General features: G+C 36.8%; 1 long non-coding RNA gene across 1 annotated transcript in view; it reads right to left on the bottom strand.

Annotated features, from left to right (window-relative positions):
* Nucleotides 1-2770: 2770 nt before the first annotated feature.
* LOC123590647 overlaps nt 2771-14764 on the bottom strand; it is a 102400-nt gene continuing 90406 nt past the window's right edge. The window contains exon 3 of the long non-coding RNA XR_006708895.1: nt 2771-2926. This is a non-coding gene — a long non-coding RNA (uncharacterized LOC123590647). The remainder of the gene's footprint in view (nt 2927-14764) is intronic.

Raw genomic sequence — 14764 nt, 5'->3', positions numbered from 1 at the left:
CAAAGTGATTTGATGGAAGTCCAGAAACAGCAAGAGCATTTGATGAAATTGTCTGAATTACAGAGCCAGTGCTTAATTCAGAGGCTCAGCACTTTGACTATTTAATTATGTTTCTTCCGCACTAATGTGGAAATGAAAACAAATGGAATAGAGTGGTGTTCCTATTCTATTCCAAGAGCATGATGACAAACATCTGAATACAAAGTTAAAAGCTTAATGAATCATTTTTGCATGTTATCTACAAAATATCAAAACCCTCAAGTACTGAAAGCATCAAAATGTTTATCACCATGTACTCAAACATCAAATGATGGTTTATTTTTTTTTAGTATTCATCTAGATGTTTTTGTGTCACCATTAGCAGGACCACTGCCTACTGAATATCATCTTACCTGGTAACTAGCTATGAGTATAAAATATTGGTATGGTTCCATTGTTTTTTTTTATAACTCCTTCAGAATTATAAAGAGTTAAATGTTCATATAGCTAGCAACCAAAAATTATGTTTATCTACTTATTCATAAATATGACAACGATAAACTACATGTATAATGATTATAATGAAACATTAGGTCCCAAGATTATTGCAATTAAATTTGAAGGAATCAAATTAAGGAAATAATGAGTTACTCAGTGCAATGATCACTTGATCCTATACTATCTTGGTTTGGGTTCAGTTAGGGAAACAGATCCATTGCACGTGTTGAAAATAAAGTGGTAATAATGATAGAGGAATTGGAGGCTTTCTGAATGTGGGAAGAACTGGGCAGAAAACACCTGAAAAGCAGCAGCTAGAATACTGGAGAAGTCATTATTCATGATTTTAGCCCACAGCACTGGAAAAGGTGGCCAAGTAAGAGTCACTGTGAAGGTCAAGAAGCCACCACATCTGGCTGCCATGACTGTGGAGGAGGGGCTCATGGAGACATCTGTCTGGCAGTCACAGCTGTGAAGTGAGGCATCTGGAGAGTTCCAAAGAGTTTCCATATCTGTCCAACATCCTCCCACCATGTCCTCCCAATAATGGTGGCTTCTGCTTTATTTCCAACTTCAAAATCTCCCAGTAGTTCTTCTCATGGGTAAACCCTATGCCAGAACCATTCAGGGAAGTGAATTGTTAGAAATATGGTTATCAGCCTTAGAAAAGTTGGTGTTTGGGTCAACTCAACATGCTGACCTCCACAAAAGATGAAACACAAAGCTCCATATTATTTTATGCATCTCTGGATGATAGTTACTTCTCTTCTAGCAATCCACTCTCCCCTTTCGATATCATGTAGTTGAACACTGAGGTACATCGTTAGTCCTTCCTAACATACCTTACATTAATGAGAATTGAGCAGAGGAAAAGATTCATTAATAAAAATGAATATATTTGTATCAAGGCAAGGAAAAAACATACATGACTTCTGTGGCCCTTGTTTATGAAATCACTCCCATGGCTGTAGTTGGATTTATAATATCCTTCTTTCATTACTATTCTGAATACTCTCTACCCTTATCAAATACCTAAACTAGTCTTGGTTTCTTGCCTGAAGAACCCGCATCTTCATTCCTGAAGGAATAAACAGCTATGCCTGTATTATTTTGCTACAGAATATGGGAAAACTGAGTAGCACATCCAGAGAATCCTCCAAGTTCCAATCCTGTTCATCTTTGGTGCCACTGTATCAGACAAGTCGATTTGCCCCAGATAATCAGCTTCAATCTCCTAGCCAAAATATATATGCTTTCACATGCTGTTTCAGTGGTATGAGGTGCCCGAGTGGCAGAGTGGTAGTCTCACCTTCCAGTTCCCTGGAACCATTGCTCTGACCCCCGTAAACTAAAATCTCTAAACATATGGAGATTAAAGAACACAAAAAGTGTCTTGATAGATTAGTAATTAAATTTTGAGAGGAGTCTCAATATTGTTCTTTTTGGTATTAACACATTCTCCTTGGCAATGCCTTCATTCCCTGTGGTGAAAGTAAACTAGTAAGGGCAGGGTCTTTATAGTATCAGGGACCTAATCCAACACACTGATTACTACACTTTGGTTCCAATGCTACCTGAACACTGCACTGACTCCATGTCAAGTCCTGATGAACAAATGCACCTTTTCTGTTGACCCTCCTTCTCCACTATCCTTTATCTTAGTTTTTTAAGTCTCAAATGTTAAAATGAGAAACTGAGTCAACAGTAGCAAGCAACAAACTATTATTATCCTCAAATTCCTTAGATCATTCTCCTAGAGTCTAGTTGAAGCAAGAGAACAAATACATATCGACTGACTTTGGAGGAAATCTTTCTAAAATAATGACAGAAATGCATTCCTCTATGATCAGAATTTTACTTAATAAGAACCAGTTGAAGGAAAATTCACACAAATGGGTTTCAGGAGACAGCAGTGAATCTGAGGAAAAGGAGACAATTACTGGCCACAGGATAACTTAGTCTAGAGAAGAGAAAGTTATGAAGTGACAGTAATCTTCCAATATCTTTCTTATTTTCATCCAAAATAATTAATGAGGAAAATTTAGGTTAGCAGAGGAGAAAAAAAGTCTTTGAGTAAAAAGATCAAAGAGGCTGAAATGGAATATTAAAAGGAAACTTTATGAGATTTGTCTGTCGTTCCTGAGAAACAGTTGTGTGTTAAGAGAGCGATGAAGTAGGCAACCCATAAAGTCCTCATAATTTCTAGCTTTTTCATATTGTATCTCATTTACAGAAAGGAAAAGTGGCCCCAAATGTCTGGCAATAAAGGACAAGGTGACGTCATTATCTTCTGTCCGACTCCAGGGGTGGGAGGATGGTTTGGAGAGGCCAACTCTGGCAAGTGGATGTTCTACCTTCTCCCACAGAGCCTTCTCTTACTCCTCAAGAGCCCCATGAGGTCTGTGTCATTAACTCCATGTTGCATACGTGGCTATTTAAGGTTACACTGCTAGAAGAGAAGTAAGAGAGTGCAGTACTTACTGACCTCTTATGAATAAAAGTTTCCATGAATAAAGTTTGTTCTATATACTCTAACTCAAATTGTTAACATAATTTGGCAAATAAGCACCAATACAAGCATAAATCACAAACCAGGATATTGGTGATTAATAAAAGAAATATCTCCAAAATCAATTGTTACTGTTTAGTTTTCTCAAAAGTTATCAATAGAAGAGAGCCATTATGATGTAGAGGAGGAGTTTGTGCTTCGGAGTCCATTAGACCTTTGTGAGTCCTCTGATGGATATGAAGTGTATTACTTTGGAAAACTTACTTAACCTCTCTGAGCCACCGTTTCTTCCTCTGTAAAAATGGCAAAAATAACATACTGTAGAGGTGTTTTAAGTAGAAATTTCTCGATAAGTTGCATTTTTCTTTCCCATCTGCCTTTATTTATTTATCTTCTACCTAATTTGCCTCCTTTTATTAAGACAAAATGGAAGCTGTCTTGCACTAGAGTCAAGTGAACAGGACAGATTGCAGGACAAATATAAAATAGAGATTTAAAAATTCAGCTCCTATGAACAGTGAGGTTATATGTCCAACCAAAGAGTGCTCAACAAAATAATCAACAATTGCCAATTGCTTTGAATTTGTCAAGAGAATCTGGGGGACTAATGGCATCCTCCTCTTAGAACAGCACTTTTCAAAAGAAATACGATGTGAGCCACATATGTAATCTTACGTTATCTAGTAGACACACTAGAAAAAGTAAAAAAAAAGACTAATGAAATTAGTTTTATAATATTATCATTTCAAAATGTAATCAATATAAAAATAGTGAGATACTTTCTTTTCTTTTTTTCGTACCAAGCCTCTGAAACCCAGTGTGTGTGTATTTTACACTTACAGCACATTTCAATTCTTGCCACATTTCATATGCTCAGGTGGCCACATGCTGCTCATGGCTCCATGCTGAACAGCACAACCCTAGACCTCCGTCTCCTCTGCAGAACTGAGCGTACAAAACAGAAGCCACTGGAAGGAAGCAAATGCACTACTCTTGTAGGAAATGACAAGTTAATAAAGGTTACTCCAGCCCAGATCTGAGGTCTGTATGGAGTTCCTGGGACAGAAATCAAATGCCTTTGGGGCAGCCTCTGACCTCTTCATGAGCTCCTTTGTGACTTTTTAGAGATTTTTGGTTATTGATGTGTGAAACAAACAAAGAAATATTAGTCTTGAGACCAACAGGATAAACTCGCTGATGCCCAGAGCTCTGTTGGGAACAAAGGGACATAGGGGAATATCCTTAGAGCTGCAAAAGCATTTTATGGTCCAGCTGTGTGGCCTGATGGTATTGAGTAGGCTGGGAATCGTCCTATAACCTGGCTGTGAAAAAAAAAAAAAAAGGCATTTGGGGCAATTTATTGTCTTTCATTTGTTTGCAAAAATCGATGGAATCTCATTAAGGAAAGGAAAGGGATGGTCTTTCCGCTAGTTTGTTTTATCTCTGTTGTTGTTTGAACAGGTGTGAAGGCTTGAATTATCTGGTGTATTTATAGGATTTGGGGACTGGAACAAACCATCATAAATTTGGCCATCAAACTTTTTAAATGTAGCCAGTCAACAGAGAGAAGCTTTAATTTGGGGACAGTTTAAAAACACATGCTTCACATTTTATTTCTCTCCTGTAGAAGGTATTAAAATGTTTGACACTTAACATTCGCAGTGCTGATGTTCCAAGGTAAGCCCTCACTGTGCCTCATTTGGACTCTTGGTGTAGGCTCCAACTCGCTGTTTGAACTTCATCTTGACCCCTTTCTCCAGTTACTCCCCCATGACCCCTGACTTTTGTCATGTCTTACCATAATAGCTGTCCTAAAGTGCACCTCTGATCTGGTCATATCTATGACTAATCATTATTTTCAGGTGCTCTTCTCCAGGCATATGAACTTCACCCATTTACATCCTCACAACAAGCCTTAGAAGTTAGTGGGTTTGAGACTCACTTTACTGTTGAGGAACCTGTGGTTTAGATAAAGCCCTAGACCAAATAATTTGTAAGTGACGGAACTGAGATTTGAACCATGGCAGACTGAATCTCATTGTATGAACAAGAAGCTACCTCAAAAATACTCAGTGGCTCCCCATCCTCTTACAATTCCAGACCAAGGCCCTCTATCGTCCAGTATCCTACTTTTCACAAATCCAAGATTTTATTCCACACCACTTCCACCACCCAAAATGCCAAGCCTTTGTAATCTAAGACATTTTCAAGGCCCATATTAAGTACCTTCATTTCTCCTAGCTGGAACTGGTCTATCTTATGTCAGGATCCCCTTTACAGTAGTGTTAATTCACTGAAGGTACTGTCCTGTAAAACTAATTGTCTGACATTGGTCAAGGCAACTATGGTATCTGGTCTTGTTTCTTCCTCTGTGTCCAAAATACATGTAATGATACCTGGGAGCTGTTCCTCCCAAGGTGGCTGAAAGATCAAAGTGAATAATAAATATTAAAGCACACAGTAAGCTATAAATGCAACACAATGCAAGCAATTCTCGGTGTTCACTTTGGTATTCTCTACAGTGCTTAGCCCCATGCTTCACACTGAAATGAACGTGCTTCTTGAACTGGCACATTTATCCCTAAATTGTAAAAATAAACAAAACAGAACCTAAGAAAGCATTTCCTAACAACCTTTTAATTTGGTAGATTTAATTTCTACTTGAAAATTGTCTCGATATTTCTAGATGAGTTTCCCTGGAAAATTCATTTCCCTTGCAAATAGCTCTTTGGCTTTGTATATGTTTCCAGAAAAATGATTGCAATCTTTCAGGTTAGGGTGAAACACAAAGAAAATCACTGTTATCAATAAAAACATAAAATATCAATTAATTATTGATCAAAACGTTCTTTTTTAATATAAACATCAGTTATGGCATCTGTCCATCTATATCCAAACCCACTGATGCCCAGCTTATGTCACTGAGTTTCTTATTTTAACCTAAATGCATCTCAACCTGTGATTGCCATGATTTCCCCCCTATGTACCTGCGTTAATAGTTGTCTCGTGCAAGGTATCTTGGACCTAAAATTTTGGCTTTGATTAAAGACTAACCCAATTTGAGAGATTATCTTCTTCCACGTTATTGCATAATCAGATTACAAAAATTAATTTGTGGTTATGAAAAAGTACTGCTGAATACTCCAGTCTGAACTAAGTAACCAGGCACTTTCTTAAAGCAGAAAATTGGCCTTTACCAAGGAGGGATTTGTGGGTCAGAGTACTCAAGGATATTCTTAGCCTCACACAGAAAATACATGCCCCTGGTCATTTTCCCATCCCCTTCAAAGGACACAAAGTTTTAAAAGCAGAATATAATTATATAATTTCTATTATTTATATATTCTTTTATTCATAGGACTTGGGTAAAGTTAGGGAGAAGTCAGAATACAAATGAAAAGCTGACTCACCAACAATGCTTAAGTTACCCCCGGACCAGACTTTTCAGAAAGAATCCAAAGTGAGCTTGTGCCTGATGCATAGAATAAAAATCTCACTCTGGTTTCCTGCTTGAAAATGGAATGATTGGGAAACAGTTATGCCTTGATTTATATAACTCATTTTTTTTCTGAATGGTTTAATTTTTTGGCACAGATTGCATTCAACTGGTTTTAATATTTTCTAGAAGTTTGTATATTTGATCTCAGCACCACCCCCTGAGGTAGCTGCTGCCTCTATAGATAGGAAATTGGCTACAGAGTGTACAAGTGGTTCCTTTCACAGGATAGTTCATGTGAATTGGCAATGGAGCCTAGATTTCACCTTCTTGTCTTTTGGATTCTTTCAACTTAACCTTTCTGCTTTTCCAGACTTATTCTATCGTGTTCATTGGGATTTCAAGAAAGGTTCAATGACATTGAAATAAATGATATTTTAGTCACTAAGATTGCCTCTAAGGAAAAAAAAAAGCAAAGATAAAAAGACTCCAAGTCATAGTCTACACAATTTGTGCTCATTACACACTTGTGAAAAATAATTTGTGTGTGTGAGAGAGAAAGAGAGAGAAACAGGGAGAAAGAGAAGCTAGTTTATTCTATATTATTTTGATTTAACGTGTTCATTTTATGGGCTTATTTTCTTGGTTATCATTCTAACAATGGATGTATGCCACCAGGGAGAGAGAATTTGAAACGAAAAGTGGAAACTAAATTTTAAGACTTTTATTTTATAATTATTCATTGAATGTTATTTTCCAAATCTTGCAATTCTAGAGAATAGAGCTGTTGGTTAGAAACCCAAAGTCTAAATTTTAATTTCTAAGCATAATATTTCTCTTTAAATAAGTTAAAATGCTGTATAGAATCAAGGAATAAGAGAACTACACTGATGGCTTTATTATTCAGCTCTAATGATTACATTTGCATACACATTGGCTTTTTCGGAAGAAAAAACTACAGTGCTGGTATTACTAGAACAAAATGTAAATCTCATTGTCCTAAAGGAGATGTCTGTCCTTGAAACACATTGCTTGGGAATGGTAGATATCTAAAGGAGAAATAGCAAATTTAACAGGGATTCTAAATGCTAGAAATAATTCAGTGACATTTAAGAACAACTTTCTGAAACGTTAATTTTTTTAAGATATAAAGAGCTCTACAAAGCCAATAAAGCATAGAAATAAAAAAAACTGAACAGAATTAGGAAAATAAACACAAAAAAATTAAAGACTAATAAATACATTGAAAGACTTCGATCTCACCAGCAATGTAGTGGATGGTTAGAAAACATGAGACAGGTGCACAGCCTAACTCTTCTTCATTATTTTAAAGTTTTTTTTTTAACGTTTATTTATTTTTGAGACAGGGAGAGACAGAGCATGAACGGGGGAGGGTCAGAGAGAGGGAGACACAGAATCTGAAACAGGCTCCAGGCTCTGAGCTGTCAGCACAGAGCCCGACGCGGGGCTAGAATTCAAGGACTGCGAGATCATGACCTGAGCCAAAGTCGGTCGCTCAACCGACTGAGCCACCCAGGAGCCCCTCTTCTTCATTACTTAAGAGTGAACAAACAGGAAGGGGGCGCCTGGGAGCTCAGTCGGTTGGTTATGTGTGGGCCTCTTGGTTTCGGCTCAGGCCATCCTCTCACAGTTTTGCGAGTTCGACCCCCACGTCAGACTCTGTGCTGGCAGTGCAGAGCCTGCTTGGGATTCTCTCTCCCTCCCTCCCTCTCTCTGCCCCTTCCCCCTCCAGGCTGTCTCTGTCTCTCTCAAAATAAGTAAATAAACTTAAAAAAAAAAAAAGAATGAACAAAGAGCAAAAAAATCAACATGATGCAAATAAATACATTCTTCAGCACAAACTGTCAGGGACTGACAATCTCCTACAGGTTGAGGGGTAAAGTTTTCCTCTAAATTAGATTTGCATAGGAAATAAGAAGCCAAGTAAAATGCCTGCTCTATTTCTCGTGGGAAACTGGAGGACATACCACAAAAGACACACGAAGCGTTCTGCTCACAACTTGTTAGTGGTCAACACATTTGCCCAGCACGTTAGCATGGAGTACAGCCCTTCCCGCCACTCTCCTCCCTCAGGTGTCCAGGGTGACTCGCCACCACTTGCCCCTCCCCTAGCACAGCCATACACTTCATGTCTCCACAATTTTTAACCATTTGAAGTTCATCAAATATATCGTGCTGATTCACTGTTTGTGTCTGGAAAATGCTTTACTGTTGGCACTACGTCAGCTCTATCATTTCTTACACCCGTGTATTCAATCATTTAACAACATTTTATTTTTATCGAGTACCGTCTAGGTGACTGGCACTGTGCGAGACACCGGATTTATAAAGATAAGTAGAACATAGTTCCTGTTCTCTAGAAGCCTGCATTCCCATCAGGAAGGAATGTAAGAAAACAGCTTGACTAGATTCTACAGCTGAGATCCGGCTGGCACAGGGGGGCCGCTGGAGGAGGTGATGTCGACACTGAGGATAGTATCCCCCATAGGAGTTAGCCTGGGAAGGCGTAGGTGAGAGGATATTCTAGAAAGATCAATCAGTGAATGCAAAGAGCCAAAGTGAAAGATAACACATGTTTCTGGAACATGAGTACAAAAACAACCTCTCATTTCTACCCACACCCCCTCAAAAACCACGTCTCCCCTACCTCAGCAAAAGGCAATTGGTTAATACGGTTGCTCGACACAAAACCTCAGAAACATTTTCAAGTTCCTCATTGTCTCACATCCTACATGCAACCTATAAGCAAACTTCATCAGCTCTACCTTTGGTAAATATATAGAATTTGATACATTTTTGCTGGGTTCAAACACACCTGCTTCAGAGGTTGTGCATAGGCTTTTCCCCTACCTGACACGTTTCCCCTAAGAACTGTGTGACACTCTCCGCCTCTCCTTTGGAGTCTCTGTTCAAATGTCAGCTTCTCAGGGAGGATTGCCTTGAGCACACTCAAAACAAAATAGTGACTCATAACTCCTGACACGCCCTTCTCCCAGTTACTTTATTTTCCTCCATTAACACTAATCTCAATTTGACATTTCATACCTTTGCAATGTCTGTCTCTACTTCTCCGTAATATAAACTCCACTAACGTAGGGATAGGATATTTTGTACATTGCTTTATTCCAATGCCTAACTTAGTAACTGGAACATAGGGGGTATTCTGTAAATATTTATTGAATCAATTAATTAATTAAATAATGAACTACTAGTATACTGGCTAGAGAATAGTTTTTGTGCGAAGGAGTAGTCACAAAAAAAATGAGAATGGAAAAGTAAGTAAGGCAGCCTTATTGTGGCAAAGACCTGCTAGCTTTTCCCAAACCTGTTTCCTGACATGTTGGGGGAGAGATGAATAGCTCAGGTGGCTGTTGGCTGGATTCAGTTTCTCCTGAAGAGTTGGACCGAGGGCCTCAGTCCCTTGCTGACTATTGGCTGGGGGCCTCCCTCAATTTCTTGCCATTGGACCCTCCAAAGGGAAATTCACACGCCAGATGGCCTCTCTCAGAGTGAGCCAGCCAGAGAACACAACAGAAGTCAGAGTAACCTAATAACAAAAGTAACCCCTCAATGTTTTTGCCATACTATATTGGTTAGAAGCAAACCACTAGTCCAAACCATACTCACAGGGAAGGGATTGTGCGAGGGCCTGAAACTAGGAAGTAAAGAATCACTGGTGGCCATCTTAAAAGTCACCTACCATTAAGCAAATAAACACATGAGTAAATATATGTTTGCAAGTGGTTAGTATGAGAGAGAAGAAGGCTGTTGCAGGTGAAACATATTCTACATTATATGGTCAGGAAAGCCCTCTCTGAAGAAGTGACAGATGACCTGTGACCTGAGGGAGAAGAAAGAATCAGCTACAGGAAGTATCTATATCTAGAAAGAACATTTCATGGGGAGCCTGGGTGGCTCAGTCGGTTGAGCATCTGACTTTGGCTCAGGTCATGGTCTTGTAGTTTGTGAGTTTGAGCCTTGCGATGGGCTCTGTGCTGACAGCTCAGAGCCTGAAGCCTGCTTCAGATTCCGTATCTCCCTCTCTCTCTGCCCCTCCGTGCTCATGCTCTGTCTCTCAAAAATAAATAAATGTTAAAAACGTTAATTTTTTTTTTTTTTTTAGAAAGAACATTTCAGGAAAAGGGCATGGTATGTAAGAATCCTGTGTAAGAATTCAGAGCATTAAAGAAACTGAAAGGAGAACAGTGCAGGCAAAATGGAATAAGCGTAAAAGGTGAGTTAGTTGAGGTAAGTAGAGACCAGATTGTGAAAGGTTTTTTGTTTGTGTTGAAATATTTGGATGCTATTTTGAGGTTAATGAGAAGTCACTAAATAATTTCCAGGCAGAGATGGATATAATTTGATGTCTAATTTGAAAAGATCACTGTTGGGTAGCAGATGGAGTGAGAGTGGAGACAGATAAGCCAGTAAAGAGACCATTACAACGGTTCAGGCAATCAATGAGCTAAAGTGTATTGGAGTAGACTCAGGGGAGACAGGCTCTTGATTCAGCTCTATAATGGCTGAAGAATCCAGAGTGTGCTAATGGACTGTATTTGTGGGGCAAGGGGAAAATGAGGTGTGAAGAAATCCCTTTGGACTTCTTGGGATGGTTTAGAGATGACTACATATGTGTGGCATTAGATGCCACAGGACAGGACGAAATCACTGCTACATATTCGTGAGACTGACTCTTGCCTACCCTTCAGCCCATCTGTCACTTCCTACAGTGAAGAGAAAGGGCCCAAGACTGAGCCCTCCGGAATTCTACTTGCTTCAACATTCTGGAGAGGAGAAGGAGCTGGCAAAGGAGACAGAGAAGAAATGGCCAGAGGGATAGGAGGAACTTCAGCAGAGATCAACTCTGTGAAAGTTACAAATGGTGAATTTGGGGTAGAAGATAGCGTAATGTTGTGCTGTGGATAGTTTTATCTTACTTGTAAATGATCGGGCAATTAAATGTTAAAATTTTACTGAATTGAATGTTGAAGTTTTCCATTTTTATAATTTAATTTCCATAGTTTTAAGAATCATGAGTATACTAAAATAGTTTAACACTAATGTTATCTGCTTTGCAAATTTTTAAAGATAAAAGTCAATAAACCAACTGCATGTTAAAGGATAAATACAAGGTCAGGGAAACGTACAAACAAAAAGGTAAAACATTACAAGATTAGCAAGCATAAGATATGTAAAATCTATATATCAAAGCAAGAGTGGCTAAAGAAGTACTAGGCAAGGAAGAATTCACAGGGCAAAAACATTAAGTGGAATAAATAAAAGCATTCTATAAAGATAAAATGTACAAGAAAAGTATAACAATGGAGAACCTTAAAGCACCAATGATAGTTCAAATGAGTTTGAAAGACAGTAAGAAACTGACAAAACGTAACTGTAGGAAGTTCAGCTCAGTCTTGCTAGTTTATGATAGAACAAGAGACAAGCTAAAAGGGTTAAAGACACAGAATATATTTAACTTATTTAATCTAAAAATTGATATAAAATGAGTATCAGACATTATAAATCGAAAACAGAAATACACCATCTCCTACATTTATAATTGAGTTTATGTTCATGAAAAATGTTAAAACAGTTTCAAAAAAGAGGAAAATGTGCACCATATATTTTCTGACTGTAACACAAAGAAAAAGTGGATACTATAAATAAAAGATCAAGCCAACAATAACAAAACTGCCAGTCAAAACCACAGAAAAAAATGTAATTATCGATTCAATTAAAAAATAAAAAGTAGAATAACACACAACTTACACAATAATTAAAACACAAATTTAGTCTTTTAACTCAAAAGAGATAAAGAAGAAATAAATAAAATAAGCATTTAACACAAGCTGTTGGTATTAACAATCCTAAGGAAAGAAGATGGAGATAAGTGACAGTGATACAATAGAAATAATTATATTGAAATGAGTAAATGTGTAACAAGTAAACACAATAATGAGTGGTCTTATTTCAAATGAACTATTAACAAATCTGATGAAAAAATCACAGAAGAGATAAATAAAAAATTTTAAATACATATAAACTGAAGCACATAGCACTTAATTTTACAAAGAATAATTGAATTTGAAAACTTAAGCTGTTCTTTATGAGGAAAATACAAATCACAAAGAAAAATCAAAACCAGAAAGGATGCAGAGACCAGTATCTGAGGAAGAAACTGGGAACAACAACAAATACCTGCCCCAAATGACTCCAGGTCTAGGTAGTTTAAAGGATAAAATTATTTCCAACTTTTAAGTTTTATTTTTATTAAATTTCAGAGATAAGTTCTGTGCTACATAAATATTTTCTGGAAACATAATAAAGTGAAATGCTAAATTTTACCAAGCAACTGTTTTTCTGAAATTAAATCTAACAAAAATAAACACCAAATTAAACTATAAACCAATCTCACTTATTGACAGAGAAGTGAAAAACCCCCAATAAAATGTTCAACATAAAAGTATAATCTGTCATGACCAGGAAATCTTTATTGCAGACATTCATGAGTGGTTGAAAATCAGGGTAGATAACATGGCATTTCATATCAGCAGGTTGAATTTTTTCTGTAAGGCCCTTATAGAAAAGATTTATAAAACATTTATAAAAATTATCTGATAAAACTCCAAATCTATCTGTAATTCAAAAATTATTTTTAAAATATCAGAATAGATGGATGTTCTCTTTAAATTATATGCAATATTTATTCCAAATCAATAGTTAATAAAGCACTAGTGGCAAAAATTTAGTCATTTTACTAAAATCTGGGACATCTGGGTGGCTCAGCCGGTTAAGAGTCCGACTTTGGCTCAAGTCATGATCTCTCGGTTTGTGAGTTCGAGCCCCGCATGGGCTGTGTGCTGACAGCTCGGGGCCTGGAGTCTGTTTCTGATTCTGTGTCTCTCCCTCTCTCTCTCTGCCCCTCCCTGGTTCTCACTTTCTCTCTCTCAAAAATAAACATGAAAAAAAATTTTTTTAATAAATAAATAATAAAAAAATAAAATCAGAAACAAAGTAACCTTAAGAACTAATGTCATTTTTAATATGAAAGGTCTGGAAAATGCTATAAGATGCAAAGTAAAGAAAAGGAAAAATATTGGTAGGGAATGACAAAATTATTATTTTCAGGTGATATGCTTACATATCTGGAAAAAGAATTAATAGAAAAAGCTTCCAAAATTTATTTTGTGAAATGGGGCCAATTCAAAATAAACACATAAAATTTTATAGTCTTTTTATAGACCTGAAATAACCATTTAAAGTATAATGGAAAAAAGAGGCTACAATAATAATATCCACAAAAATAATTTTCTAAAATCCAAGAATAACTAGAAATCCAAGAATAACATTAATAGAAATGGAACCCACAAGATCTTTTATGCTTTGGAAGGAAGGACAACATATTTTAAATGGGGCAACTCCCCTATCCCCAGTAAACGCATAATTGTTTTTCAATTGCACACTAAAGGAGGGCTTTTTGCAAACTGTGTAAAATAACTATAAACTTTACTCCAAATCTTAAACATATTCTAAAATGTAAATTTACTAAATACTGACCACTGGCACAAAAATGGCCACAGATCAGTGAGACGTAAGAGATGGTCCAACAACAATTCCCAGTATATTTGAGAATTGAAAATAAAATTAACAAAGAATCACAAATCAAGGGACAAGAAAAAGAATGTTCCAGATATGGCTTGGGGACATTTAGTTAAAATTTTAGAAAAAAAAATCCCCCTTACTCCATACACTGGAACAAAATCCCATATGTACTAAATAAAGTGTTTATGTAAAAAATGTTAACACATAAAATCTTAGAATATGGAAGTGAATATTATTAAATGTTTGGGTGGAGTCAGGGAGCAGACAGGGAGTGAAAAGTATTCTTTTAAACTCAAATTTAATAAAAGTAAAAATTAAAAAGATAAATGGATTTGACTACATAAAAACTTTTAAATCTGTAGGTAAAGCATTTGAAATATAAACAACTAAGAGGAAACACATTTACAGCAAATATGAGAGTTAACATCTTTATTAAATAAAGAGCTTATAAGAAAGACGAAAAGTACAAAGTTCCCAATACATTAATGATCAAAGGACACACAAAAAGAAATTCGCAGAAAAAACACCATTAGTATAAACTAACTTTTGTGAAAATGTTCAGCTTCTCTAAAACTAAGATAAAACTATAGTTTCATGATTGATGATATGAAATTAGGAAGAAAACAAATGTATAACCACAGCCTGTCAAGGATGAATGAAATGGCCATTCACATACATACACAGTTGCAGTATAAATTGGTACGTGTTTGGAAAGCAAT

The sequence above is a fragment of the Leopardus geoffroyi genome, chromosome B4, assembly GCF_018350155.1.
Source record: "Leopardus geoffroyi isolate Oge1 chromosome B4, O.geoffroyi_Oge1_pat1.0, whole genome shotgun sequence".
NCBI lineage: Eukaryota > Metazoa > Chordata > Mammalia > Carnivora > Felidae > Leopardus > Leopardus geoffroyi.
Note: the sequence above shows the minus strand (reverse complement) of the source record. Positions and strands in the feature narration are given on the sequence as shown.